The sequence below is a fragment of the Manis javanica genome, chromosome 6, assembly GCF_040802235.1.
Source record: "Manis javanica isolate MJ-LG chromosome 6, MJ_LKY, whole genome shotgun sequence".
NCBI classification, from domain to species: Eukaryota; Metazoa; Chordata; class Mammalia; order Pholidota; family Manidae; genus Manis; species Manis javanica.
This window is the reverse complement of record NC_133161.1, coordinates 29958054-29985771: the sequence shown is the minus strand read 5'-3', so window position 1 is coordinate 29985771 and position 27718 is coordinate 29958054. Positions and strand designations below refer to the sequence as shown.

The window sequence follows — 27718 nt, the reverse complement described above, 5'->3', positions numbered from 1 at the left end:
CTTTTTTTCTACTAAAAACAGACAAGTCTTAAGAACCTGCCTGTTATTTTCTATATCAATCCTGTCTCACATATTTTTTTTCCAAAATTTAAATGTCAGAGATTTTTCTAAGCCAGTTAGGCTATAGTTATTCTGTGTTTTCTCCTAATTTTTTGAGCTACTACCTGAAATTTATTATTTCTCTAATTAGAACACTTAAAGAGTTGGGATAGATTCTAAATTCACTACAGTAGCTCACTGACAGTTAAGTGGAGCACATTTGCAAACACTATCATTATAAATATCGATAGAAAATATGACTTCTTCCAAACACCAATATCAAGATAAGAAGTGGAGTTTGATGGTATGCCAGATTCTCACTAGGTAAATAATTCCTTTACCATTATGACTCATTATACATTATAGTTCAATTCTTACCTCACAATAACCAGAGGTTTCTAATACATAGAGAGGTATATCCTCACAAACTACTATTAAATTTTTGAAATCCAAGATCCTATATATTCACAACCCTAATTCTGTTCCCTTTTAATAGTTCCTGAATAATAGCAATAGTAGATATTTTGGAAATCCTGAATATTTGAAAATTAACACATTTCTAAATAATACCTGGAACAAAGGGAGAGTTTCAGAGGAAATTTTGGGAAAAAATGCGTTATATCAAAAGTTGTCATTTAAGAATTATTTAGAAATTTGTGGATTACATGTTTATATTAGATAAAGAAAAAAATCTAAAACAGGTAACTTTAGCTTCCTTTTTTTTTTAGTAGCAGTTAATATTTATTGAGCACTTGCTATACGGCACGTGGGTTCTGATGTTTTACATGCATTATATACTTTAATCTTCGCAGCAAGTCTGAGGTAGCTATTGTTACTTGCCTATTTTATAAATGAAGAAAATGAGACTCACAGAGGTTAAGAATTTGTGTAAAGTCACACAGTAGGTAGAAGAGCAGGATTCAGAGATAGGTAGTAAGGTTCTAAAGCTCATGCTCTTTTTTTTATTTTTTATTTTTTGAGAGGGCATCTCTCATTTATTGATCAAATGGTTGTTAACAACAATAAAATTCTGTATAGGGGAGTCAATGCTCAATGCACAATCATTAATCCAACCCAAGCCTAATTTTCGTCAGTCTCCAATCTTGTGAAGCAGAACGAACAAGTTCTTAAATGGTGAACAAATTCTTACATAGTGAATAAGTTCTTACATGGTGAACAGTACAAGGGCAGTCATCACAGAAACTTTCGGTTTTGATCACGCATTTTGAACTATAAACAATCAGGTCAAATATGAATATTCATTTGATTTTTATACTTGATTTATATGTGAATCCCACATTTCTCCCTTTATTACTATTATTATTATTATTTTTAATAAAATGCTGAAGTGGTAGGTAGATGCAAGATAAAGGTAGAAAACATAGTTTAGTGTTGTAAGAGAGCAATTGTAGGTGATCAGGTGTGTGCCTGTAGATTATGTGTTAATCCAAGCTAGACAAGGGCATTAAAACATCCATGGATGCAGAAGATTTCTCTCAGAACAGGGGGGTGAGGTTCTAAGCCTCACCTCTGTTGATCCCCAATTTCTCACCTGATCACACCCCCTGCGACTGTGCCTGTCTTAGGTTGTTCCTCCCTTGAGGAATCTTACCCGTCTCTGGCTAACCAGTCATCTTCCGGGGCCATACAGGGAAATGTAAAGTTGGTAAGTGAGAGAGAAGCCATATTGTTTGAAAAGGTTAGCTTTTTACTTCTTTGCAGATTTATGCCCTGTGGCTTCTATGCCCAGCATTTGTCTTGAGGTATCTTTACCACTTCGAGGAATTATGATACTTGGTAAATTCGATATGAGGCAAGAATTCTATTTAAGGGTTGTAATTAGGAAGGAAGAAGAAAAGCTATAGAGGTAGCAGATGGAAGAAAACATGGGAAGATTGATTATTACCTTGACATATCTTCTTGTAGAGTAACTTAAGCATGTATAGGTTTAAACTACTAATTAAATTGCACAGACACATTAACATAATAGTAATACAGTTACATAACCAAAGCAGATCTATAATTACCAGCCATCTCCAGTGAAAACAAGATAACCAGTTAGGCATCCTAGGCATTTGTGAGAATTTGTCTATGATATGATGGATATTGTCCAACTGTACTTGAACAGTCTGAGAGAAATCAGACAAATTAAAACAACCCATTCCTGGGGACTGTTCACATCCCATATGATTTTTTAACAGTAGATAGTCTGTAGTTGTAAAATTTTGGAGCGCTACAACTTGCCCTTCTCCTAATTCTTGGTTGAGTTCCAACAGTATAGATCCAGTCAAATTTATTTTTTACTGTATGCACAGGCCAACATAGATATCTCCTTCTTCATTCCCATGGCAAGTCCATGAACTGGTGGGATGAATGCAACTACAGCTGTAGCAGCACCTGGATCTTTGTTGAGGTTTTTTAATGATCATCTTCTGGTATGAGTCTTTCAGAGAGTGCTGATGTTGGAAGTTATTCTTCATATTGTATCTTAGTTCATTTTTCTGGGTAGCCAAATTAGGCTTTAATCCTCTGTATGAACACAAACAGACCCTTTGCCTACACTTTGATATGCCCTTTATACCATTGTGTAGAACTCCTTGGAGGTCACCACACAGGAACTGATTTTTTTTTAAAAGAAAGGAATATTATCAGAAAAATGTACCTCCATAGCCGATCATCTCACACCCTTTAAGTGATCACAATTAAGGATATTTAAAGCATGCATTAATCGTTGATTTACAGTTAGTTTTGTCCTATCAGGGAGTAATCCCCCTTTTCTTTCTTATTTTTTTTTTGTTATCATTAATCTACACTTACATGAAGAAGATTATGTTTACTAGGCTCTCCCCTATACCAGGTCCCCCCTATAAACCCCTTTACAGTCACTGTCCATCAGCATAGTAAAATGTTGTAGAATCACTACTTGTCTTGTCTGTGTTATACAGCCCTCCCCTTTCTCCCACCCCCCCATTATGCATGCTAATCTTAATACCCCCCATATTCTTCCCCCCCTTATCCCTCCCTACCCACCCATCCTCCCCAGTCCCTTTCCCTTTGGTACCTGTTAGTCCATTCTTGGGTTCTGTGATTCTGCTGCTGTTTTTTCCTTCAGTTTTTCCTTTGTTCTTATACTCCACAGAGGAGTGAAATCATTTGGTATTTCTCTTTCCCTGCTTGGCTTATTTCACTGAGCATAATACTTTCCAGCTCCATCCATGTTGCTTCAAATGGTAGGATTTTCCCTCTTCTTACGGCTGAGTAGTATTCCATTGTGTATATGTACCACATCTTCTTTATCCATTCATCTACCAATGGACATTTAGGTTGCTTCCAATTCTTGGCTATTGTAAATAGCACTGCGATAAACATAGGGGTGCATCTGTCTTTCTCAAACTTGACTGCTGTGTTCTTAGGGTAAATTCCTAGGAGTGGAATTCCTGGGTCAAATGGTAGGTCTGTTTTGAGCATTTTGATGAACCTCCATACTGCTTTCCACAATGGTTGAACTAATTTACATTCCCACCAGCAGTGTAGGAGGGTTCCCCTTTCTCCACAGCCTCGCCAACATTTGTTGTTGTTTGTCTTTTGGATGGCAGCCATCCTTACTGGTGTGAGGTGATACCTCATTGTAGTTTTAATTTGCATTTCTCTGGTAATTAGTGATGTGGAGCATCTTTTCATGTGTCTGTTGGCCATCTGTATTTGTTTTTTGGAGAACTGTTTGTCCAGTTCCTCTGCCCATTTTTTAATTGGATTATTTGTTTTTTGTTTGTTGAGGTGTGTGAGCTCTTTATATATTCTGGACGTCAAGCCTTTATTTGATCTGTCATTTTCAAATATATTCTCCCATACTGTAGGGTTCCTTTTTGTTCTATTGATGGTGTCTTTTGCTGTACAGAAGCTTTTCAGCTTTATATAGTCCCACTTGTTCATTTTTCCTTTTGTTTTCCTAGCCTGGGGAGATATTTTCAAGAAGAGGACACACATGTTTATGTCTAAGAGATTTTTGCCTATGTTTTTTCCTAAGAGTTTAATGGTTTCATGACTTACATTCAGGTCTTTGATCCATTTAGAATTTACTTTTGTGTATGGGGTTAGCCCATTTTGTTGAGCGTTTTCATCAAATATGAATGTTGAATTTTGTTAACTCCTTTTTCAGCATCTATGGAGATGATCATGTGGTTTTTGTCTTTCTTTTTGTTGATGTGGTGGATGATGTTGAGGGATTTTCGAATGTTGTACCATCCTTGCATCCCTGGGATGAATCCCACTTGGTCATGGTGTATGATCCTCTTGATGTAGTTTTGAATTCAGTTAGCTAATATTTTGTTGAGTATTTTTGTATCTATGTTCATCAGGTATATTGGTCTGTAGTTTTATTTTTTGGTGGGGTCTTTGCCTGCTTTTGGTATTAGGGTGATGTTGGCTTCATAGAATGAGTTTGGGAGTATCCCCTCCTCTTCTATTTATTGGAAAACTTTAAGGAGAATGGGTATTATGTCTTCTCTGTATGTATGATAAAATTCCGAGGTGAATCCATCTGTCCCAGGGGTTTTGTTCTTTGGTAGTTTTTTGATTACCGCTTCAATTTCGTTGCTGGTAATTGGTCTGTTTAGATTTTCTGTTTCTTTCTGGGTCAGTCTTGGAAGGTTGTATTTTTCTAGAAGTTGTCCATTTCTCCTAGGTTTCCCAGCTTGTTAGTATATAGGTTTTCATAGTACTCTCTAATAATTCTTTGTATTTCTGTGGGGTCCGTCATGATTTTTCATTTCTTGTTTCTGATTCTGTTGATTTGTGTTGACTCTCTTTTCCTCTTAATAAGTCTGGTTAGAGGCTTATCTATTTTGTTTATTTTCTCAAAGAACCAGCTCTTGGTTTCATTGATTTTTGCTATTGTTTTATTCTCAATTTTATTTATTTCTTCTCTGATCTTCTTTATGTCCCTCCTTCTGCTGACCTTAGGCCTCATTTGTTCTTCTTTCTCCAATTTCAATAACTGTGACATTACACCATTCATTTGTGATTGTTCTTCCTTCTTTAAATATGCCTGGATTGCTATATACTTTCCTCTTAAGACTGCTTTTACTGTATCCCACAGTAGTTGGGGCTTTCTGTTGTTGTTGTTGTTTGTTTCCGTGTCCTTCTTTATCTTTTGTTACTTTCTTCATTTTGAAGTCTGTTTTGTCTGATACTGGAATTGCAACACCTGCTTTCTTCTCTCTGTTGTTTGCATGAAATATCTTTTTCCATCCCTTGACTTTAAGTCTGTGCATGTCTTTGGGTTTTAGGTGAGTCTCTTGTAAGCAGCATATGGATGGATCTTGCTTTTTTATCCATTCTGTTACTCTGTGTCTTTTGATTGGTGCATTCAGTACATTTACATTTAGGGTGATTTTGAAAGGTATGTACTTATTGCCATTGCAGGCTTTAAGTTTGTGGTTACCAAAGGTTCAGGGTCAGCTTCTTTACTATCTTACTGTCTTACTTAACTCGCTTGTTGAGCTATTATAAACATGGTCTGATGATTCTCTATTTCTCTCCCTTCTTATTCCTCCTCCTCCCTTCTTCATATATTGGGTGTTCTGTTCGGTGCTCTTTTTAGGAGTGCTCCCATCTAGAGCAATCCCTGTAAGATGCCCTGGAGAGGTGGTTTGTGGGAGGCAAATTCCCTCAAGTTTTGCTTGTCTGGGAATTGTTTAATCCCTCCTTCATATTTAAATGATAATTGTGCTGGATACAGTAGTCTTGGTTCTAGGTCGTTCTGTTTCATTGCATTAAGTATATCATGCCATTCTCTTCTGGCCTGTAGGGTTTCTTTTGAGAAGTCTGATGATAGCCTGATGGGTTTTCCTTTGTAGGTAACCTTTTTTTTTCTCTCTGGCTGCCTTTAATACTTTGTCCTTGTCTTTGATCTTTGCCATTTTAATTATTATGTGTCTTGGTGTTGCCCTCCTTGGATCCCTTGTCATGGGAGTTCTGTGTACTTCTGTGGTCTGAGAGGCCATTTTCTCCCCTAGTTTGGGGAAGTTTTTGGCAATTATTTCTTCAAAGACACTTTCTTTCCCTTTTTCTCTCTCTTCTTCTGGTACTCCTATAATGCAGATATTGTTCCACTTCGTTTGGTCACTCAGCTCTCTTAGAATTCTTTCATTCCTGGATATCCTTTTATCTCTCTCTGCATCAACTTCTCTGCATTCCTGTTCTCTGTTTTCTAGTCCTTTAATGGTCTCTTGCATCTCGTCCATTCTGTTTTGAAGGCCTTCCCGAGCTTGTTTTATTTGTGTATTCTCCTTCCTTAGTTCTTGCATATTTCTCTGCAAGTCCTTCAGGATTGTTATGACTTTTGTTTTGACTTCTTTTTCAGGAAGACTGGTTAAATCTATCTCCCCAGGTTCCATCTCAGAGGAAGATGTGGCAGATGCCGAAGCTGTCTGGTTTAGTCTTGTCTGGATCATATTTTTTTGCCTTTTCATGTTGATAGGTGCTATTGACTGTCAGCTGGGAGGGCCAAAGTTTTCACTTGCTACTGGCCTATCTTTACTGGGACAACTGCGACCCCTAGTGGCTTGTGTTGGCTAATTGCATGTAGACTGGGTCTTTGTGTCTTACCCAGCCAGTATGGAGGAAACTCCCTTTCTGAGGGCGTGGCCAGCCGTAGGCTGCTTCTCTGCTTTCGCTGCACCCAGAGGGTAATTTACGGGGGGCTGTTTGGCTGTTTACCTCCGTGAGGGGTCTCAGAGCTGTTGCCCAGGGGCTTATTGCTCCCAGTTTTCCCTGTAATTTCCAGCTGCTGGGCTGTGACCTGTGTTGTTTCCGTCCAGCTGTTGCATCCCTGTCCCTTTAAGACTTTTAAAAAGCACTCCCTTTTCTTTGTCACAGGGGCATCAGCTTCGGAACCTGCTCAGAGTTCTTGCTGCCCTGTTTCCCTATTTTCCAACCCTCCACCATGCACTGTGTCTGTGCTCTGGTACCATTGGCTGGGGTTGGGTGTTTAGCAGTCCGGGGCTCCCTCTCCCTCCCCGCTCTGACTCCTCTCCTCCCGCCGGGAGCTGGGGGCAGGTGTGCTCGGGACCCACCGGGCCAGGGCTTGTATCTTACCCCTTTCACCAGGCGCTGGGATCTCGCACATGTGAATGTAGTCTGGCTGTTGTCCTGTGTCTTCTGGTCTGTCTCTTATGATTAGTTGTATTTGTTGTATTTTCAAAAATGTATGTTTTTGGGAGGAGATTCCCACTGTCCTACTCATGCCACTATGTTGGCTCCTGGTCAGCTTCCTTCTTATAAAGAGTAATTAACGCAAAGTGAGCAGGAAGGGAAACAATAAAGAATAGAAGTCAGTACAATTGGTTAAAAAATACAAAATAACGGAAGCCAAAATTTGGTACTTTGAAAGGGTAAGTAAAACTGAAACCTCTAGACAATCTGATACATGGGGGAGGGGTAGAAAAGAAGAAAAGTCCTGTGTTACCATATCAGTAATGAGAAAGGTGAGATCACTATCAACTCCATAGATTCTTAATAAAATAGTAAAGAAAAGGAAATTCTATGAACTCAGTGTCCATGAAATTGATAGCTTAGATAAAAAGGACCAATTCCTTGAAAGATAGAACTATAAAGTCACTGACAGGGAAATAGATGATTTCAATAATCTCACAACCATTCAGGCAATTGAATCTGTAGTTTAAAACTCACTGAGTCCCACACACTCCCCCTCCAATCAAAGGAAATTATTGCAGGCCCAGATAATTTTACTGATTCATTCTACCAATTTTTTTTAAAAAAACTAATGCTTTCTGAACAGTGTATTCTAGAAAACAAAAGAAAAACAAAATACAAGAAAGAAATCCATAAACCTCCATCCTTCAAGAACTTAGATATAAAATCCTCATGGCAGTATCAAATCAGATGCAACAATATGTAAAATAGATATTAAATCACAACAAATGAAATTCATCCTAGGAATGAAATTCTGGTCTATCATTCAGACATAAATGGAATTCACCACTTATATAGGCTAAGTAAAAAAAAAAAAAAAAACCCTTATGATAATCTCAATAGATCCAGGAATTATCTGACACAATTTGACAATCATCCATAATAAAAGCTCTCAGGAAACTAGGTATAGAGGAGAGTTCGGCAATCTAATGAAGGACATCTTCAATAACACTACACTAATACCTTAGTGGTAAAAGATAAAATGCTTTCTCTTTAATATGGGAAATTGGCAAGGATATCCTTTCTCAAAATTCCTAGTAAATATTGTCCTAAAAATCCTAGCCAGGTAAATAAGACAAGAAAAATAAATAAAAGGTATACATATTGTCAAAGAATAAATAATTTTTGTTACAGATAACTTGATTGCCTACTAAAAAATGTTTATGTTTTAACATCTACAAACAAGTTCCTGCAGTTTACAAATGAATTAGCAAGGTTGCTAGATGAAAGACCAACATAGAAAAGTCAATTATATTCTGATATGGAGACATTTAAAAGTATGTTTATAATGTACATATATACATATATAATGCCTAATGATATCTACATATATTTATATATAATATATAAACACATACATATATATCATAAATAGAAATATCACTGCAAATATGCCATTTATAGTATTATGAAATATTGAAATCTTTAGGTGTAATTCTAACAAACCAGGTGCAGAATCTGTATGCAGAAACTATAAAACATTGATTAAAACAATTAAAAATCTAAGTAAATGGAGAGATAAACAATGTTTATGGTTTAGAAGACTCAATATTTTGAAGATGTCAGTTGTCCTAGTCTTCTTTCCAGATTCATCAAAATCCCTTCAAAATACTAGCAGGCTTTATTTGCAGAAATTGACAAGCTAATTCTGAAATGTATATGAAAAGGCAAAGGAACTAGAGTAGCCTAAATAATGCTTAAAAGAAATAACATAGTTATAGTATTCACATTATTCAATTTCAAGATATAAAGCTCCAATAATAAAGACTGTGTGCTATTAGCAAAAAGCAACAACATGTATAAATTGAGCTGCATAGAGACCTCAGAAATTCCACACAGTATAATCAAATTTTGACAGTACTTTAATGGAGAAATGTTGTTTTCTCAAAAACAGAAGTTCCTCTATAAGTCAACTATAAAACTTCCCCCAAAGCTACATATGAGTTTATCTACCTGACCTTGGATTTTCAGTGTCTCGTTTTCAGATATAACACTAAAATTACCATGCATTAAAAACAAAGCTTGTTTCCCTTTATGTGTCTTAAATGATTTTACTACTATTAATATGAATGAACTGCCCATGATAGTAGCAAAGACTTATGGCTGCTATATATCCAGTTTCTTCTTGCCTACTTACAGACTTTGGTTTCTCTATTCTTCCCACTCCCTTGTCAGATATTTTCCATGAGTCAAGAAACATGTTTTCTTCATCCTGCTATCATTTTAGGTACTGCATAATTTCTTCCCTGCCTTTTAAAAAATATGTCCCTGAATGAATTGTCTATAACTATGATCTCTACTTTATCTTTTATTTCCCTACCTCTCACTCTCACTCTTTCCTCTCTCTATTTTATTTCTTTTAAAAATTATACTGTAAAAACTGTATAGAAACAAAAATGCATTTATGTCTGTGTGAATTCATTTAGTAGTTATAACAGTTTTTTGGTAGTGTCTAGGGTTTTAGATATATAACCGTATCAGCCTGAAACAGTTCATAAAATGTTAAGTATATTTTGAGTGATAGATAAAATCTCTGATATTGTAGCTGCTTTATAGTTAAGGAACCTATGATGAGTTCATAGAGCAGTATTTCATGGTATATTTCAATTTCCTGAGTTTATTGTTTACCTTCAAAATTTTGTATAGTAGTATTATACTATTACAAATAATTGTATAAATATATGGAATATATATGTATGTATTCCACATATTTTCTATAGCTTTATTAAGAGCACCAAGAGATTATATTGGTATATTTACATGTCATAGTGATGTATTATTTTAATTAGGGGGAAGTAATTTTTCACATGATAGTGTTCTCTTTGCAAGTGAAAACATGAGTAGGTCTAATTTTGACTTGTCAGTGGTTTCCCCATCTCTTTTGCTGCTTAATTATATTGGGTCATTTTCTATTCTATTTTTTCTTTGGTGTTTTTCTACAAGTTAATATCTCTAAAATATTATGTTACTGTACAGTTGCTGTTGGACTGGTAGCAGGAAGGTCTTAGTTGGCATTACTTGTTGTGTGTTTGTTCTAATAACATGCCCAAGGATAGTTTCTGATGAAAATGTCTGTCTATATGACAAAAATTTTTCAGTAAAAATAAAATCAGGAATGAGAAAGTATATATAAAATTTAGTTGGCTATTTTTTTTTCATTTTGTGCATTTTTCAATAGTGCATTTTATAGTTAATGGTACCTTAGATTTAATGAAATATAAAGTATGTGTCTGTTGCATTTGAACAGAGCATTCCTAACAAAAGAACAGGCACTTGACTTTGTTTATTGTACTGATCGCAGCACTGTATACCTAAATATAAACATTTACGTATTTGTTAAAGAAATATCTAAATTTTAAAATATAATAGAAAAGAAGTTTAGAGAAGCCCAAGGAAGTATCAAATCATGAAAATGTGCCTATAATGGTCACATACCTTTTGATAGAGCCTTTTGATATTTCAAAACTTGCTTTGTCAGTTTATAAAATATATTTAAAATAAACTCATATTCTGTCCATGGATAATTAAACAAAATAAACTAAAACAAAAAGATAAAGTCTTTTCTAACTATAACTGAGTCAGTGCTATTAATTCTTTTATATAAATAAAATAACATGTTTTGAGTCATGTTTTTGCCACAGAGGAATCTGTTTTTAAAAAAATTCTGCTGCTGGAAAATTTTTAGGGTTCTTCATCCCCTAATATAACACTAAGTTATTCACTAAAATAAATAGAATGCTTATAAGTGGCAAAATGGTACTGCTTGTTACAACTTAAATATAAGTCAATTCAAACTCTAATTCGATGTATTGGGGAATATATATTTTAACAATATCAAAACAAGTTTTCCCCTAAATGTCCTGGAATATAAAACATTACTGGTAAAAAATGCTGAAGAGAGTAAAGCAGACTGTTAATTTCTAATCTGTGCACCAAAAGAATTTGTGAAAACATATTATTTTTCATAAAATAAAGAACAAATCTTATTTTGTCAATAAATGATCAAAGGCACTAAAAATGTGAATGTAAAATAAAAATCCTATAGCTTCTATTGCTTTTCTGATAGAACATTTAAAAGCAATTCTTGACATTTTTCAAGATAGAGCTTGGGAGTCTGTTTGTACCATCTTTCTACTGGTAACTTAATGGACTTAGATTCTAATCTTAGAAAAATTTAATTATGTGTATGTAGCACATGTTTAATTATAGAGCTGAAAGAGTAGATGAAATTGAGATACTAGGGCACTTCACTCACTTTAAAGTGTTATATTTAAACAATGTGAAAAAGCTACATTTTAGATATTTTAGTAAAATGATAAACTATATGTGTTCAGTATATTCATCTGTTTTGCCTATTTTTAGGAAAATGTTGAAATATTAGTGTTTCTAAGTTTTCTGTTACTTGGCCATTCATATTAACATTATTGCTTTACTTATTTTTACATATCTATAGTGACATGTCACAGCTTGTTTGTAGCTAACTATGTATATTAAGTAACAGCTTATTTCTCTGTTGTTTTTACTGTTTTTTCTCTGTAATGGAAGTTTTATAAATAGTAACATTTAATTTTCTCCCATCTGCTCTGTATAATCAGAATATACTAAAACTAAGTTGATTACTTCCTTAAATAATCACCCCTAATCTTTGACAGTACAAGTGTTTATTAGTGTACAAAGTAATGATCTACTAGGGAATGTCAAATAAATCTTGTTAATAGTCAGATTTATGGGGAGAGAGTTAACAAGAAAATAAGTCAGGGAGTAGAAATAGTGTTTGAGGTGTAGAAGAAAGTCTATAAATCACCCCTTGTCTTTGGAGATCAATAGTGAAACCAATGTTAAACTCTGCATGCAATTCTGACTGAACTAAGACCTGTCATTCACTGTCTATAGTCAGTGATTTCATTTAATAAAATCTTGGAAAATTCTATGTTTCAATGATAAAAAATAGGGAGAAATGAAAAATTACCAAAAATTTTCTTTGAAAATGATCTCACTTATGTGATTATGGTTATGCATGTATGTACCTACTTGGCACATTTATTGTGTGGCTGCAGTTTCAAAGTCCCATTATTCTTATGATTTGCCACTGTTCATATATATATATAGCCACAACAAACAACTTATGAACTAAACTAAAATATGAAGTATTTAATTCAGTAGAATCAGTGTAAATTCTAAGACACACAGCACCAAAATCATTGTTATCTGAGTCTTTCCTCAAAATTATTGCTCTATACTTCATATATCTCAGGATATTTCCAACCATATTTATATTACTGTATGTATTGGGATGTTTCTTAATTTACTCTTCATTATCTTTTTAGCATAACTATAAGATTAAATGAAGTATTTTAAATAGAAATAATTATTCAGAAAATACTGTCAAATACTGTCAAAATACTGTCAAAACTAATTTTCACTTTAGTAATTCCCTTAAAATATATCTTATTATAATCACAGTTTGCTTTTTGAATTTTGCCTTTTCACATAAGAGATTAAAAAATTAGGGAAAATTAAGACTTGTTATAATTAACATATGTATCCACACATATTGAATATAAAAATTTGATATTGAAAATAATCACTTCCCTAATTATCAATTTATGTGATTAACTGAAAATTTTATAGTATGAGTAATACACTGTGTGTGTGTGTGTGTGTGTGTGTGTGTGTATGTACAAAATCTTAAACTGAATCACTAAATTTAAGGGTGGCTAATTAAGATTATAAGTATTATTTATGTTATAATTCAATATTATTGTCAGATTACCTTAATTTTAAAAGTGTTTTTGATTGGAAAATGCATGGTGTTTTCATATATACTTTTAGCAGTGGTGTGACAAAACAATTGCCCTTACATGATGATGTCTAAATACTCAGCAAGCTAACATTTTATATAACCATCAAGTCTCCAGGACTGTGGTCTGTTGGTCCACTTTACAGAGAATTGATCGTATTGTCTCCACTATGTGACCTGTGTATCCCTCTATCTGATTCAAAAAGAGACGTTATGTAATGTTCTCATCTGCATATGGGAGAAACAGAAATAGAAATTTCTTTATCATTGTATTGGTGGTCAGAAAGAGGTTTGCCTATAAATATAGATAGGTTCAGTAAGTTGAATGGCTTTGCTTGCTTATAAATGTCTGTTTTTCCTTTTTTTTTTTTTACCTTATAACTGATTCATTGTGAAATTTCCTTTCATCATGATGTAGTCACCTAAACTCAAGGGCATGGGAACATATAAATCCTACTCACCCCACCTCTAACATTCAAAAGAAGATTGATACACACCCAAGTGAATACATCAGTCACCCAGTGTACCATTGGTTGGGTCAGTTCATTATACTACATAGATAATTTGCTTAGGATAGTCTAAACAATCATAAATTGAAATGTATACATTTTAGTGTTTTAAATTTGTATGGTAGTATTATGTCACAATAAACCCATAGTAATTGGATTACTAGGACAAAGCTTGTGAGCATTTTTATGGCTCATAATTTATATTGTCATACTGTTTTCCAAATAGGATATATCAATATACAGTTATTTCTACATGCCTTTAAGTCTTACTATCTATTAATCTGAATGGTCTGCTTATATATTAGCTAAAACATCATTGTTTTAATTTACATTTTTTTATTACTGTTGGAGGTGAACATTTCCCCTTACATTTATTTATGACTTTTTGTATGAAGTGAACTTTTCACTTAATATTCCTAATTACTCTCTGGGATCCTAATGTTTTCCGATAAATTGCATGAGTTACTTATATACAGTATTCAATAACCAAGTATGTTTTACTTACTATTCATATTTTCACTTCGTTTTGTCTTAATCATGGTATATTCTATGATACACTAAGGCTTTATAATTTATGCAATAGTCTTAACAGCCTTTTTGTGATTGTTTGTTGCTTCCAGTTTGAGTAATTTTTCACACCACAATCTAACAAATACCTATTCAATTTTCAGATAACTTCTATACTTTAATTTTACACTTACGTCTTTAATCTATTCACTTAGCCTATAAACTTGTCCACTGTTTTCATTTTCAATGTAAGTAAATCTGAGTTCATCTCCAATAATATGACAGATTATATGGATTAAGATAGAAGTTTCCAGTTAAAACCACCTAAAATTGCTAGGCAAAACCTACGAAATGTTTTAAGTATAAAGTTTAAATGGAATGAGAATTGTAGAAATACCAAAAGTTAAAAAAACAATGAAACACACAGGAAAGTATTGATGTATTCGACTACATTAAATTAGGGGCCTCTAATCATAAAAAATAAATAAATAAATAACAAAAATGTGGGAAAAATAATTAAAAACTTGGAAAAAATATTTAAAACATATGACAAATCTAAATATATAAGACATATCTAAAAGTAAGTGAAAGACAAAATGACAGTGAAAGAAAGGTAATGGATGTCTTGTAAACATTTGGGAATATGTTAATCCTAATTAAAAGTTAGGAGTATACCATTTAAGATCACAATGACATGTAATTCTAAATCTACATCAGATGACACTTTCCCCAAATTCATGTTCTCAATTTCAATCTTTACAGAGTTTCAAGCAGTATTTACAACTTTCTACTCCAAATCTGTTGTTGGGTGTCTGTGTTCATTCAAACTTGCTCTTTCTTTTTTTTCTTGTCATGTTTCCCTTCTCATTTGTTGGTGACTTTATTCTGCTTACTTACCCTTTATTCTTCTGTTGCTCAGTCCAAAAGTTTTGGAATCTTCCTTGATTTCTCTCTCTCTCTCCTTCATTCCGTCAGGAGCATCCCATAGGCTCTACCTAAACATTATATCCAAGGACTGAGAACTTCTCACAATCTTCTCTGCTACCACCTAGATAGTTCCACACTTATATTCCAATAGTTTCCCTGCTCTTCTCTTTCTTTGCAATAGCCTATGCTCAATGCAGAAGCCAAAGTAATCTTTTGGAAAGATAGATTGTATCATGTTACTTCCCTACTCAAAATATTCCCAAAACTCCCCATTTCTCTCAAAGTAGAAGTCGAAATCCTTTCAGTGCCTTACAATACCTGGGACGTTTGGGTCATCTGCATCTTCATCTGCTACTTTGACTGCAAATTCACTGCACCCCAGCTATCCCAGGTATTACTACCTCTGTGCTGGTAAGAGCATGTGTGTGTAATTGTCAGCATTTATTTTAAATGCACCAGGCTCCCTCCTACCCATGGAGCGTTCACACTGGTAGTTCTATTCTATCTGCCTGGAATACTTTTGTAAATATCTGTCTGGCTAACTTTCTTCTCCTTCAAAGCATTGTTCAAATTACCTTCACCAACATTTTCAAAATTGTAATACACCCTTCCAGCATCATTCTATTCTTTTAATTTAAAAATAACATTTTTTTCACTTAATAAACTAATAATTTTCTTATTTATATCTCCTATTTATGCTTGGTTTATCTTAATTATAATTTTAAGCCCCATGGAAGATGGAATTCTTTTATTTAGTTTTTCTTTTTTTATTCTTCCAATGCATCAGACAAAACTGGCTAATAAATAGTTCAGTTAGATCAATAGGGTTGATCTGAGGGGAAAACAACTATGTCATCAGCTACAGGAATCCTCTTCTATGTATTCCTAGACGTATGTCAAACTCCTTCAACTGTGTCCAGCACACCAGGTTTCCCATTTTTGACTATATGACTGAATTGCTGAAATAAACTTACAATGCAAACAAGGTACCTACCACTGAAAAAGAATAAAAACGTGCACTACTGTTCCTGCCAGATGAAAAGCAATGATCTAGGGGTTTCTGTTTATTAGAACAGAGAAAAGTAATTTGCCAAGACTAAAACTGTTCACTAAGTACCAGGCTCTATAACTTTTCTAGAAAGGGGACTACATCTGGAATAGTCACATCACAAGATATCAGCACCTGGTTAATCATCCCTTATTATGTTACTTACTACATTACTCAGGCTGCATAGCATTGTTAAAGACTAAGTATTTTACATTTGAATGCTACAATTTAGAAAATATTTAATATTTAGTTAGTTAATATACTGGTCAGAAGCTAGGCATGGAAAATTAAGTCTTGACAATGATTTTTCTTGATATGAGACCACAAGTCTAAGCAACAAGGGAAAAAACAATTAAGTATGATTATATCAAACTGAAAATCTCTGCACAGTAAAAGTAACAATCAACAAAATGAAAAGGCAACCTACAGAATGGGAGAAAATATTTGCAAGCCATATATTTGATAAAGGCATGATATACAAAGTATATAAAGAATCGTACAAATCAGTAACAGCAGCAACTAAACAATCCAGTTTATCGACTGCCAGAGGAACAGAATATGTGTGTTTCCAAAGAAGACATACCTGTGGCAAACAGGTACATGAAAACATGCTCAACATCACTAATCATCAGGGAAATGCAAATCAGAACCACAGTGAGATGTTCCCTCACACCTGAGAGAATAACTGTCATCAAAAAAACAACACACTCTAAGTGTTGGCAAGGATATGGAGAAAGGGACCCTTGTGTACTCTTAGGAAGACTTAGGAAAAAACAATAGTTTTCCATTGGTACAGCACTATGGAAAACAGTAAGGAAATAATTTTTAAAATAAAAAATAAATAATTAAAAACTAAAACAAATTTAAAACTGAATTGCCAGATGACCCATCAGTCCACCTCTGGATATATATCTAAAGGCAATGAAAACAGGGATGTCAGAGAGATGCCTGCACTCCCATGTTTATCACAGCATTATTCACAGCAGCCAAGGTATGGAAATAAATTAAGCATCCGTTGGTGGAATAGATAAATAAAATGTGATGTGTGTATGTGTGTATATATATCTTTATCTATAGATGGATAGGTAGATAGGTAGGTAGGTAGGTAGATAGAGAGATAGATAGATAGATAGATAGATAGATAGATAGATAGATAGATAGATAGAGTGGAATATTGTTCATTCATGAGAAAGAAGTAAACCTTCTTATTTGTGACAGGTCTTAGATGGATGTTGGTCTGAGTGGTAGAGGATGCTCTGCTAAGTGAAATAAGTCAGACAGAGAAACACAAATGCTGTGTGACATCACTTACATGTAGAATATAAAAAATCCAAAGTCACAGAAAAGTCAGTAGTTTGTATATGTATGAAACATAGCTTCTTCCTCCATTGCCTTTTTTTTTTCTGAGCTGCTCCCTATGTGCTTTTATATTTTTCTCCCTCCCTCCTGCTTCCTATACTTTGTCACCTTTGTTTTACACAGACTTCCCTTTGGACCACAAAAAAACAAAAAGAAAAATCTAATTAAATGTAATTAAGCAGTTATACAATGTTATATATCAATTATGTCTCAATAAATTTGGTAGAGGAAAACAAATGAATAGATCCAACCTTTAATCTGAAGAATTAGCAGTTTCAGATAGGGTGGTATTAGCCACATTGCTGATTTTCTAACTTCATTTAGGCCAAATTTATTTAGTAACATTCAGGAGTGGTTTGGATGGTGGCTTTGCCAAAGAAGGTCATGTGAGGATGGAGGCAGAAGTTGGAATGATGAGGCCACAAACCAAAGATACCCACAACCCCTGGAAGCAGTAAGAGGCATGGAACAGATATTCCCTTCGAGCCTCTGTCGGGCAGGCATTTCTGTCCAAATCTTCATTATGGTCTCTCATCTCCAGCACTGTGAGAGAATACATTTCTGCCTCTTGAAATCACCAAGCTTGTGGTTATTTGCTACAGCATCCCTAGGAAATTATACATATTTTTAAAAATCTCAGAAAACCTGTTAGGACATAGAACAATGTTCTTTAACTAAAGTAGTCCATGATCAATAGGCCATGATCAATAGACCAGTATTATGGCTATAGCTGCTCTATGTTGAAATGTCACTTTTGAACAAGGATATTTAAGACAGTAGTAATACACATTGCTGAACCATAGTATAAAGCATATTTTCCACTATTTTGATTTCCTTTAAAGCATAAAATAAGGGAATGAAGAAAGCAGTTCGTTCTTCTCACCACCCCTTTAAGAAATTAAGTTTTTGTGGCTCAAACTGAGGCCCAGTTATTTTTGGTTTTGTGTTTACTTCTTGATTACATTATGAAGTTACCTGGGTTACAGTTAGTAGCTTTGTTGCAAGTGTGTTTTTCCTCACTGGTTTCCTTAAACATTCCCCACACATTTATAAATAAGCTCTTTATTATACTGTCCTCAAATTACCCAGATTGAGTAAACCAGCTGCATCCTTCCTCTGCAACCTTATAAAGCCTACGTACTTAATATTCATCTCTCTGTAAAAAAATGGAAAATACTTTCCAACAAAATTATATTCCTTACTTCATTCCATTTATGTGTGTGTATATATGTGTGTATTTAAACATTAAAATGATACAGATTTATCTGGCTAAAAACTAAACAGAGGTGATTATTTTTATAGCTATAGCTTTATGTTTCTAGCCACCTGTGTAGTCTCAGACACTGTACCACAACGAGAAATACCACCAAACTGGGTAGCTTAAAACATAGGAACTTCTTATCTTATAGATCTGAAAGCTGGAAGTCTGAAATCAAGGTGCCAGCCCGTCTGACTGCAACTAAGGGCTGTGAAAAAGAATCTATTCGATGTTTCTCTTCTAGCTTTTGGTGGTTTACTAACAATCTTCAGCAGTCCTTAGCTTATAAATGTACCACCCTGATTTCTGCCTTCATCTTCACGTATCATTCTTCCTTTGTGCATGTCTGGCTCTGTGTCCAAATTTCTCCTTTTTCTTAGGACCCTGGTCATAATGAATTTAGGGTCCATTCTAATGATTTCATTTTAGCTTGATTAACTCTGTAATCCATTTCCTATTTCTAAACCTGTTTCCATCTAAGGTCACAATCTGACATACTATGGACTAGGAATTCAACATTTTCCTGAGAGTATGTTGTAAGGACTTGGATATTTAACCACACTAATAAAATATTATAAACTATTAGTAATATTTCACATTTCTTTATATGAAACAGTATATTTTTCATATGACATAATCAGCTGTTTGCTTCAGACCATAAAGTATCTTCCAGAATTTTTAACGTAAGTTTGTAAACAACTTGGCTGAATATTTCCTAGTGATGAACATACAGAAATTAAATCTTAAATATAGAATTTAATAAATTAATTACATGTTATGTGAGCAATCAGATTATTACATAGCTTTTGGGGCCTTTTATAGAATGTGTGGTATATCTTAATTGAATATCTGAAATGCTTACATGCTTACATAGAATTATGGTACACCTTTACTCTTACCCTTTGTACTACTAACAGGAGTAGTTGTGAATACTGAAACTGCATAAGATATATTTTTTAGAAGCTTTTAGAATTAAATCTTTCAAATCAAGTATTTTATATCACATTGGGTTAGTTATTGGACATTAAAGTAGAGACTTTTATTATAATATAAAGAATAACTCATTTGTATTTTGGTTATCATTTTTCTTTTGTGCAAATAAAAGTGGTAGAGTCTATCTGAATCTCAAGACTTTTATGATGCAGAACAAAGTAAAAATTCCTTAATAGACACCTACAAAAATCCTAGAGATAACATAATATCTAAGTGAGAAGCTAGAAATTTAACTCCTAAGATCAGGGACAAGGTGCAAGTACCCTTTCTCACCACTCCTATTTAGTATCATATTGGGAGTCCTGGCTAGTGCAATAAGACAAGGGAAAATAAATGTGTAGATTGAAATGAAAAAAAAATGTTTTTCTTTGTACACAATGTTTGCTTATATAGGAAATCTGAAAAATCTGATAAAAAATTATTGAAACTAATAAGTGGGCATAGCAAAACCAAAGGATACAGGTTTAATATACAAAGTACTGATTTCCTATATAGCAGCATTTAACAGTTGGAATTTAAAATAAAAAAAATACATGTAGTAGCATGCAATAAAATGGAATACTCAGATGTGAATCTAACAAAATAAGTACAGGGCTTATGTGGGAAACTAGAAAGCAGTGATACAAATTCAAAGAAGTGATAAATGGAGATACAGTCCATAATCATGGATTGGATGACAGAATATTATTTTGAAGAAAATTCTTCCTAACTTGATCTACACTTTCAGTGCAATACCCATCAGAAACTATAAAAATCTTACTCTAAAGTTTATGTGGAGAGGCAAGAGACCTAGAATAGCCAACAGAAACTAAAGCAGAAAAAAGCTGAAGTACTTAAACTACTTAGTTTCAAGGCCTACTCTAAGGTTATATGCCCTGGTGAAAAAATTGGCAGACTATTGAAACAAATTAGAAAGCCCAGACCTAAACTGCAATAATAGTCAACTTTTCTTCAACAAATGATTGAAGACAATTCAAGAAATGCTGGTAGCTTTTGTAATAAATCACTCTGGAACAATTGGACATTCATATTAAAAAGTGATCTAGGCAGAGGGTACTACAACTTACATTGAACACTAGGAAATAATGTTTGCAAGACATGTACTTGAAAAAACTACATGTAATACACATTCTTAAATTAAAAATAACTAAAATTTGTCAAAAGATCTGGACACCTAAATAAAGAACATATACAGATGATAAATAAACATATAATAAAGATTCTCAATGTCATTTGTCATTAGGGAATTGCAAATTAAAACAAAAATGATTCACTATTACCTACATATTACAATGGCAAAAGCCAAAAATCTAATTATATTAACTGCTGGCAATTATGCAAAGGAATAAAATCCTATTCATAGCTGGTAGAAATTCAAAGTGGTATAACCACTTTGGAAAACCATTTGGTAGTTTTTCCAAAATTAAACATAGTCTTACCATACAATCCAGTCATAATGCTCCTAGGTAATTGATTTAAAATCATCTCCATGCAAAAATCTGCACATGAATGTTATATAATAGCTTTATTCCTAATCACACTCACAAAAGTGAAAACAACAAAGATGTCCTCTAATAAGTGAATGTATATATAAATAAACTGTAGTACATCCATACAATAGTGCATGTAGCAAAACAAAGCAACAAAAGACAAGGATGAATCTTGAAGGCATAAAGTTGACAAGGCAAAAGTTCTGAAATGTCCTAAATTAAATGACACCAGGGCTGGTGAATGAGCGAGAGAGACAAGGGAAGGTCATCAGTTGATAACCACAGACTATAGCTAACCAGAAACTCCGTGTTCCTGGATGAAATCATTTCAACAGCAACTAGAAGGTCCCCAGGACCACCACATCCCTCTTGCAGGTGACCAGTGCCTGACCATCATCAATCAATCTACAAGTCTTCTCTACAGACTAATCACCTATCTCCCTGCATCCTGTTAGCCTGCCTGCCTTATCTGTAGTCAATATGAATTTAACAAACTTACTTTCCTTGAGACCCCTTGTAAATGTGCCCTGTTTCTTGTGCCTACTGGGCAAGTTACTTCTGTGAATTGGCCTTGCTGCCAGTGAAAGAGAAACTTCCTGTCCCAGGATTCAGTCCTTATCTGGCTGCATCTGTGAAGGCTCAACAAGCCCTTTTATTTCAAAGATCCCCCGGTCTCTTTAGAGTTTTTGAGTTATCAGTGCTAAGTGAAAACAGCATGTCCAAAACAATGATACAGTTTGCATGGCATTCTGGAAGAGGCAAACCATAGAGATATAAAATCTTCAGCAATGATCAGAGGTTTGCGATTGGGAGAATATTGAACAGGAGAAACAAAAGAGATTTTATAGGGTGGTGAAACTATTCTGTAGAATACCATAGTGCAAATACAAGTTACTAAGCATTTGTCAAATTCCATAGAAATTTGCAGCACAAACATGAAACCTTACTATATGCAAATTAAAAAATACATCGGGGAATCTCAGAGTGGATTGCAGTATGTGAAAAAAAGACTCTAAAGGTATTACAAATATACGAGTGAATTGAGAAAAAAAAGTGCTAACCTAAGTAACCTTGGAAATGAGTGGAGATTGTAACACCAAGGCAAAAAAAAAATGGTACATAGCATTGTATTCTAGTTGATAAGTTGTATCCCATGAAGATGCAGGTTAATGATTATAAACCACTATAAATGTATACAGGAATTAAACAATTAAATAAATGGTGGCAGATGGCTACAGCCAAGTTTCTCACAGAGTGGGAGGTTAGAGATATGCAAATGGCGGAGGCTAGAATGATCCATGTGATAATGTATTAAAGTTGGAGATATCAGTAAAGACTAGTGTTCAGATTGATACAGATATTACATGGATATTTATAGATACATTTATAAACATGGGTTATGATACATACATGAATGCATTTCTTTGCTCTATCAGTTTAGAGGGCCTAGAATGCACCCTTCTCTGCCAGGCTTTTAAAAATTGTACTTAAAAGACTGCCCTCTGAAATGTTTCTTATATTTGGCAAAGTTTTTATTTACCCTGGCCTCTTTTTCCATGGATGGAGCCCCATTATATGTGATGTATTAATAGACATGCTTACCTATTTCCACACAGAATTGTAACCCATATAGAGTGATCAAACACGCTTGGTAACTAATCATATGTAACTTCTAGAAATTAAGAAAAAATAATGAAAACAATGTATTCTTAAAGTGAAGTGGGAATGTCAGTGGATAGGCAAGAAAATACCAATATTTTTTAAAACACTTGTCTAATTCAACATTTAGAGTTATACTAGTCACCTAATAAAGGGGGAATATGTTTAATTATTCCATTGATGATAATTCATTATTTAACACGAGGGTCAGTCTCAGGTGCTGACTTATTACCCCATCCTGCCTTGTCTTAAAGAAGAGAGTCTCCCATCTATTTCATTAGAGATTTTTTTTCAAAAAGTTGACAATATTACTGCTACTACTATATTATTATCAGTTCCTTTAAACATAATGTTCACCTATTAGCTGTAATAATTTTGCATCTAGAATTAGAATCTATAAATCTCACTGGGTAGTTTTCTCAAGAATCTATGTTCTTCTCTTGAATTCGTCATGAGGATTCTAATTAAACTGACTATTAGAGATAAGCACAAAATGATTTCTAAAAGGAATTCTAAAGAAACAATTCCCCTGGAGCTACAGAGTGTAATTTCAAATTCTCTTTTTATATTAAAATACAAAAGAGAAGTATACAATAGTGTAGTATGGTGTAGTAAATTATCCACGTAAGGACTTAAAAAGCAAATCAGTTTGAAAAAACAACAATTTCTATGCTTGTGTAACATAGACTGTTTCTTGGAGATAATATTTTGATTCAATTATGTCTGCAAGCACCATAATTTCTATTGATGAACATGGATTGACATAGTTGTTTAAGCCTATAATGAACTAAATGTTGTACAGAATACAATTTTCCTCTTCATTTACCTTAATTTATTCTAGTTGTAAATGCCATTGACTTCCATGATTATAGAATAAATCTCACTGTAGGATCAATTACTACAGTTTAGAGTAAAACTTGAGTTGTTTTATAATTATGTCCACTGAGTATTCCATTTTAATTTAAAATAGCTTTTGCAGAAATTATGAGGCCTTAATGAATGGTGAACAGGATAAAATTTGAGCCATTTAACATGTAATTATTAAAATTATTCTAAATGTTATTTTTCTTCACATTTGGTTAATTACATCATTTGCCAAATCTATATACCCAAACAGATGCTTTCTAGACTTAATATATAATTTAGCTATTTGATATTAGAAAATTTGTTTCTAAAAATTAAAATGCATTTTTGTATATCTGAATCTTAATGGTATTTTTCTTTTATGAGAAAAACTAAGAATAGCATTTAATAACTTTTGTTTTCATTAAATAAAACTAAAATGTTATACTATTCTAAATAAAGATGAAACCATGAGTCTTTTTTAAAGAAAGAACATTAAATACTTTTGTAAATGTTAACTTACAAATGTATGCTTTCTTAAATCAGTGGTTTTCAAACTTTTTGGTTTCCAAGTCCCTTTATCTTCTAAAAAAATATATTGTAGACCACAAAGAACTGTGGTTTATAGATCTTATATCTATAAATATTTACCATATTAGAAATTAAAACTGAGAATTTTTAAAGTAAAAGAATATGCATGCATATGTTTCATAGTTGTCAGAGAAGTGACCTAACCACGTTGTTGTATAACTTCTGGAAAACTCTGATCATTCATGAGAAAATGAAATTCAAAAGACCAAAATGTTATTGGGTTCCCAGCTCCACAACATGAAAAACTCTGCTTTACCTTAGTGTAAACAATCATTTCATTAGATTCTAATTTAACTTTGAATACGAATACTGTATTTCTTTTGGTTGAGATAGACTGTAATATATCTTATGAATAATCTGTCTTATGATATTTGAAATTAAATTTTTTATAATAGCTCTAAGAGTATGATTCATTGTTTTAAATTACTTGCTTTCTTTGGCTGAGTAAATGTAATTGAATGAAGATTATGGAAAACAGGTGATTAAGAAGGGGAGGAATGGCTTTTGTGTAAAAAGGTATGGTTTTATCTTTCCCAGAAATTTTATCCCTCAAGCCCAATTACTAAACAGGTATTTTAAATGCTACCTTGATTATTAGATTCTCTATATAGCTCCGGAATTCCAGTTTATGTCTGCAGGTTCTTGTTAACAGATAGCATCTGTATAAAATTCTTTCTTTTTCATAAATAAACAAAGAAACCTTCATATTTTAAATGTGATTATTAATTTCCTACTTAAAATATATGTAATATAGTTACACTGGCTCACTGGAAAAACTAAAAAATAGTTTTTGGGCTAGAGGAAAAGATTTAAAAATTACATACATATATACTAGACAGATAAATAGACAAAAATGTGTAAAGATAGAAGAGAGTTGCCATTTTTACAGTAACATAAAAGAAGAAAAATGGTTGGATTTAATGCATGTAAGCAAATATTTTTTTTACTATTGAGATCTTGAGTAATTGCTATGAGATTAAGAACAGAGTACACTAAATGCTTGACTGCTACAGGAGAGTCAGAGTTGCCAAATTTACTAATAAGGATTAAAAAGAAAATGTGTTATAGAAAGGGAAATGCAGGAATTATGAGGACATTTAAAAGGGACCTAATGAATTAGTCTGGGTGACAGTTGGGCAGTGACAAGAAGTAATATTTCAGTTATAATCTGAGAGATGATTGAATACTGGCCAGTACACAGGTGGAAGAGTCTTCTTGGCAGAGGAAAGGCTGATATCAGAGGGCATTCACAAAACCCAAGGGGATTCACAATGCCTGGAGTAAAGTGCGTTTGGAGGGAGTGATATGAGATGAGGCTGCACAAGCGAGCATATACTGCATTCCAGAGGGGCGTCTGTATCTCCGTCTGTCTTCATCTCCATCTCCATCTCTATCTCTGTAGCAGAATGATGCAATACAGTTCTCCTTACATGAAAAAACAAATGTTATTTTAGTGTCAAGGAAGATATTATTAACAATAAATTACAGACATCAAGTGGAAGCAAGAACTGTCTTGAACAAACTTATAAACCATGTGACATGATGCTGCTGTTGTCAGTGTTGTCATGATTATTATTATTTTTGCTATGCCCATAGTGTTAATTTCTTTTTTATTTTTATTTTTGGTGGGGATGATTGGACAGGATACTTATTAGGAAATTAGGAAAGAAATATTAGCTGAGGGATTATAATGTAAAGACAATTAAATCCTTTGTAATTTTATCAATTTGTTTTTTGTCCAGAAAGATGGCCTTTCCGTTTTAAGACTGCACAATCTAGTTTTTATTCATGGGATGCTAAAATGGCATATTTATCAAAGTTTTTTCCTTTGCTTCCAGTTATGGCATACACTTATTCACAAACCTACTTAATGCAGTATTTTATATGTCATTATCCAGCTTGATTTTTAATCTAAACAGAAGTAGATAAGAATAAAATGGTAGCACATGCTTTCCTTGGATTTGAATAAATGTCAAGTAGATCTCCTAAACAACTACCAGGGCATACTCCGTTGTAATAGCGATCATCATGGAGCCGTGAAATTGTGACTCTTTTGTTCCTAGTTTATATTTATTTCCACTGTAACACATTATTGGCTTAAGTCATTTATCAATCTTGAGCCTTGCCACTAGGAAAATAATAAAAAACTTTATTCTTTTCATTAAAAAAGGTGATGGAAACATCTAACATGTAAATAAAAGGGATAAAATGAAGCAATTTAAAATACGGCGCCCATGAAATGTTAGTGTAAGTATGGAGTAAGGGCCTCAGAAAATTCTCTCCTTCATAAAAGCAAGGATAAAACTGGATAAAACTGACAAAATGAAATGTCAAAATCAACCTTTTTAGAACTCTGGAAATTAGTCAAAGCTTTGTAGCAGTTTAGGGAGTATTATTTAAATGGAAAAAACAATTTTAAAAGGCTGTTTGGGTAAATAGATTCATGAGGCTTTAATTCACCTATTCCTGTGTCATTCTGTTCAGCCCTACAGTAGACTTAACTAACAAGCCAGTCATGGTGAAGCCAATAGCCTAGCAGGCACCAGTGGAGACAAAATGGCTTTTTCAAAGCCTCAATCCTAAATAATTGTTATTATTTGACCAATCTGGTGATTCTTTGTAAGATCCCACTTGCAAGCCTGTTTGTATTTACCCTGATTTGAAGCTTCTCTAGGGGTATAGTAACTCTTCCTCCAGAGCCAGTTGTCAAAAACAATTACAAGAGGTTGATTAACTTTGGTCTTTGGTTGGCCTGAGGTAAAAAATAAGAGTTGAAACAGCAGACAAACCAAAAAGGTCTTAAGATGTCCATAGATTAATTGCAAAGTACCAACATGTTCCTAGGAAGGTATAAGGACACTCACTGGTATAGGTCTGTGTTATACCTCTGAAAGACTTGAGACAGCCTTAAATTCTCACCTTGGCCTGACCTTGAAGCTCTGCTCAAGCAGGAAATAAAGACAGGTCAGAATTGTTACCTAACTGCCTGAATGTTGAAGACATGCCCCAACATACATACAGAGAGCCCTTCATAAGAGATGATGAGACATAAAGATGCCAGGCATTTAAGGAAATTACTGTGAAATTATCAACTACCACATGCTAACTGATCAGAGACTTCAGGGGCCAAACCTGGCAAAGAATATAGACTTCATAGAATTAGCTCAGAAGAGGTATTAAACAAGCAAAGAATAATGACAGGCCCTGAAGAGGGTTACAGATTCAGTACACAGAATTGATACATTATTTTACTTAAAATTTTTAAGTCTCAGCAAAAAAATTATGCAACTTGCAAAGAAGTTGAAAACCAGCAGTTTAGAGGAGATAATGTTTATTTTCTAAAGAAATAGAATATTAAAGAAACAAATTAGATTCTGCTTCTGATCATGAGGAATTAGTATTGAGTTTACTCTTTTCACTGTAAATGGTGAAAAACTGAAAAAATACATAATGCAACTGTTTATAGATAATGAATTAAAG

The 27718-nt window shown here is 33.6% G+C and overlaps 1 long non-coding RNA gene and 1 other non-coding gene across 2 annotated transcripts in view; one reads left to right on the top strand and one right to left on the bottom strand.

The window, feature by feature from the left end:
* LOC140850072 (uncharacterized) overlaps positions 1 to 27718 on the top strand; it is an 824946-nt gene that overhangs the window by 382183 nt on the left and 415045 nt on the right. The window lies entirely within an intron of this gene.
* On the bottom strand, positions 15772 to 15864 carry LOC118973404 (small nucleolar SNORD12/SNORD106). Its single transcript, XR_005062713.2, has one exon. It is a non-coding gene; the product is annotated as a small nucleolar SNORD12/SNORD106 (small nucleolar RNA).